The sequence below is a fragment of the Anneissia japonica genome, unplaced genomic scaffold (genome assembly GCF_011630105.1).
Source record: "Anneissia japonica isolate Jap-2015-1 unplaced genomic scaffold, ASM1163010v1 scaffold26_len2425191_cov177, whole genome shotgun sequence".
NCBI lineage: Eukaryota > Metazoa > Echinodermata > Crinoidea > Comatulida > Comatulidae > Anneissia > Anneissia japonica.
Genome location: NW_022685220.1, coordinates 88,560 through 92,450, shown reverse-complemented (window position 1 = coordinate 92,450; position 3,891 = coordinate 88,560). Strand labels below are relative to the sequence as shown.

At 30.6% G+C, this 3,891-nt stretch overlaps 1 protein-coding gene across 1 annotated transcript in view; it reads right to left on the bottom strand.

The window, feature by feature from the left end:
• LOC117108511 (solute carrier family 28 member 3-like) overlaps positions 1–3,891 on the bottom strand; it is a gene marked incomplete in the record, with an annotated part of 54,937 nt that overhangs the window by 22,738 nt on the left and 28,308 nt on the right.

The following is a 3,891-nucleotide window of genomic DNA, read 5'->3' as shown; positions in this document are numbered from 1 at the left end:
CATGATCAGAACATTTATGGTAAATGGAAACGTAACAGACAAGAAAAAAAAACGTATGCGAAACTAATCTATTGACTATACTTATTCCATAGATTTTTATTTGATTCAAGCATTAATAAAAATTATATCGATGTATATAGCAAGAACCAAAAAAACGTATCTCAAACTCGGTCAACTTCGTAACATCTGCGTTGTTTCTGTAAAAAAAGAAAAATAGCACCAAGTTATACAGTAATATATTAAAAATAACTAACTTTAATACTAATAAAAATAATTGTTAATAAACTAATGTTATAGTAATTTAAATGACAAATTTGCTGGTTTTTCCAGATACAATGTAAACAAAACAAAATAATAATAATAATAATAATATAAAACATCATATCATATTTTAGTATTTATTTTATTTGCTGTATTTGTTATGTAGTAGAAAGCGTAGGATTCATAAAACGAAAATAAAAACAATAACAAACTTTAATATTAATAAAAATAATTGTTAATAAACTAATGTTACAGTAATTTAAATGACAAATTGGCTGTTTTTTCCAGATACAATGGAAATAAATAACAATAATAATAATAATAATAATAATAATAATATATAACATCATATCATATTTTAGTATTTATTTTATTTGCTGTATTTGTTATGTAGTAGAAAGCATAGGATTCATAACAAAACGAAAATAAAAACCGTCCGATAATATTATTTGATAGTTTAGTAATAATAGTATTAATTTTACTTGCTTTTATATAGTCTGTTGTTACTTATTAGAAATACAACAAAACATAAATAAAAAAAGTCGATTGACGAACTTGCAATGATAATTAGGCTTAGTTATATTAAATTTAGCGTTTCGAAACTCCATTGACGCTCCATACATTTGTTGAAAACAAACCGCGACCGAAATGAAGCGCGACCGAAACGAAGCGCGACCGAAATGAAGTGCGACCGAAATGATCTGTATATCTATGTGCCCTAGCGGCTTGGCAAGGATTTATTTATTTTCAAAGCATAATACACCTTAAAGAGCTACATTAAAAATGATAGGAAATTAAGACAAAACGAATAGTATTAGTTTTTTTAAAGCATTAATAAAATTAGTAATAATAATAATAATAATATTATTATTAATGGATTGCAAGTGTATTTCAGAAGAAAGTGGTGCATGTAAAGCGCCAGGCCTAGGGATTTATCAATCTCAGCTTAGCAAATGTCTTAAGTCAAAAAAGTTAAGATGGCCATAAGCAAATATTTAAGCTGATTTATCAAACCATCTAATAGCAAAATCTTATCTTAAAAATCGTCTTAGATGGCGCATGTGTACAATTGACTTTTTTAATTTTAAGCAATTTTTAAGCTAAGTAATAATGATAATTTGACTAAAAGCAAAAAAAAAATGGAATTAAGATGAATTTAAGTTGATTTCTAGTTTGATAAATCCAGCCCTTGGTCTAAATATTTAGTTCATAATTCCATCTTGAGTACTATTAACCTTGCCCAGGAATTACATTCCTAGGCAGGTGGTTTATCTAGCCCCATGGAAGTTCCATTGCTGCTCACAAAGGAGTCACATTTTGATTGGTTGTCCTGTTCACCGCAATATAACAAATACAGCATCTTACACTACCGGTATGCCAATGAATTTTATTAAGCCATTGAATGCTAGGTTAAGCTATTTCCAAATATTTTTTTTTACTTTGAAAGTCCCTCTTTTGGTTGCTTTGTTTGCTGGTGGTCCTGTACATATAAAAAAGAGTCCTGGCGAAAGTCTAGTTGAGTACACTGGGCCTAATGGCTGATGGCACTGGTTTTGTATTTCTTTAGGTGGCAACCTACATTTAGATCCCCAATTTTGAGGCTAGACCTGTAACCTATGATTGCATATTTGGTATGCTGCTATCTTGACACTCTATCTGGCGTGTCTAGACCAGCCCCCAGCACCATGGTTAAAGTTAAGACTGGTTCATTTTCATTTCATTTCATATTTACTGTATTCAGAATTTATTTGTCCACCTTTAAACAGACATGGAAAACTAATAAGATAAATAAATCAAAGTTACAGATACATAAAATGGTCAAGGGACGACATAGAAACTATAGTTTACTAGAAATTGCAAATTGCAAGTGAAGTGCTGCGAAGTACAACTGCAAATGTTCTTCGAACAAAATTATTTATGCGAGTCAAGTGAAAATAATGAATAAAAATATAACAAATAATATGAGACACGACCCATTGTCTATATTAGAACACTGATGAGCTGACGTAGAAACATAGTAAAAATGAGCGTTGGTACCGTGTATCTACAACAAGTGTCGCCTAAATGTAATAATTAGCACGCTGAAATAGACTAGTAAATAAGTTTAACTGGGTTTGTAAATAATATTGGCCTCAAAATATTGTGGCTGAGACATGGGCCGATTAAACGTAGAAATAGGAAACCTAGAAATTTAGTTAAAACGCTGAATAGTAATACTCGAGCGTCGCAACACGCGGACGTTTGTACGTGTAGGTTAGTCTAGAAACGTCGCTTAAAGTAATTGATTTTACCCGGCAGAACGTAAGAAGGAAACTCCACTCTTCAGTCGTCTTAGGTCCTTGTTTTTTGACAATGACCTTTCAGTGGTCAAATTGCTGTCAAGCATATGAATTAACAACAGACAATGAGTCTGTCACTGTAAATTCCACGTTAAAAATGAAATGAACACAAAATAACATGCACATTTTCGTATAAGGCAAAAAAAAAAAAATTTTTGTGTTGGCCATGTTTTGGTAAAATCCACAAAATGTGTAGGTTGGTAGGAAATATTTTTTTTTTTTTTTGGATTCGCATCACGTACCATCCAGATAAAATAGGCTAGGCCTTGGCCCCTAGCTTGGCCAAGGCTATTCCACACTTACTTGCTCATAAAAAAATATTGTTAGTTTTAGTAAAAAAAAAAGCTAAAATGCCGACCTTGAATTTCGTATGAGTCGGTTGGGCATGGCCAACACAATATTTTTTTTTATTTGGCCTAAATAGTGCATATGAAATGAGTCTGTCACTGTAAATTCCACGTTAAAAATGAAATGAACACAAAATAACATGCACTTTTTCGTATAAGGCAAAAAAAATAATTTTTGTGTTGGCCATGTTTTGGAAAAATCCACAAAATGTGTAGGTTGGTAGGAAATATATATTTTTTTTTTTGATTCGCATCACGTACCATCCAGATAAAATAGGCTAGGCCTTGGCCCCTAGCCTGGCCAAGGCTATTCCAGCCTTATTTGCTCATAAAAAAAATATTGTTAGTTTTAGTAAAAAAAAAAGCTAAAATGCCTTGAATTTCGTATGAGTCGTTCGGGCATGGCAACACAATATTTTTTTTTATTTGGCCTAAATAGTATCAACATAATTTTTCTCCTCTAAATATATTACAAATACGTAATTCAATTGAATCTTGTTATTTTCATTATTGTAATTATAATAATTATTATAATTATAATAATTAATATTATTCATCATTAATATTACTGTATATTTTGAGCTTCCATTTTAGTCCATAGGTTTTCAATAGAGAGTCAGTTGAAATCTAGTTTTTAAATAACAATCAATAGCATTAATTAATAATAACAATTAAAAATTATAATACTAACAATAACAATAATAATAATAAGATTTATAAAGTGCACATATCCACTACAGCAGTGCTAATTAAAGGCACAACAGAAGGAACCAAAAATTACTGCAAATCTGAAAATAAACATCTTTGAATTGTTTTAATGCATTTTCTACGGAAGCACCTAAGTGCCATTCGACTTGACGACTTGTCAAGATAATTTATGTTGTCAAGTCGACATAACATACATATCATGTCGACATGGCGAGATAGATTATCTTGACAAGTCG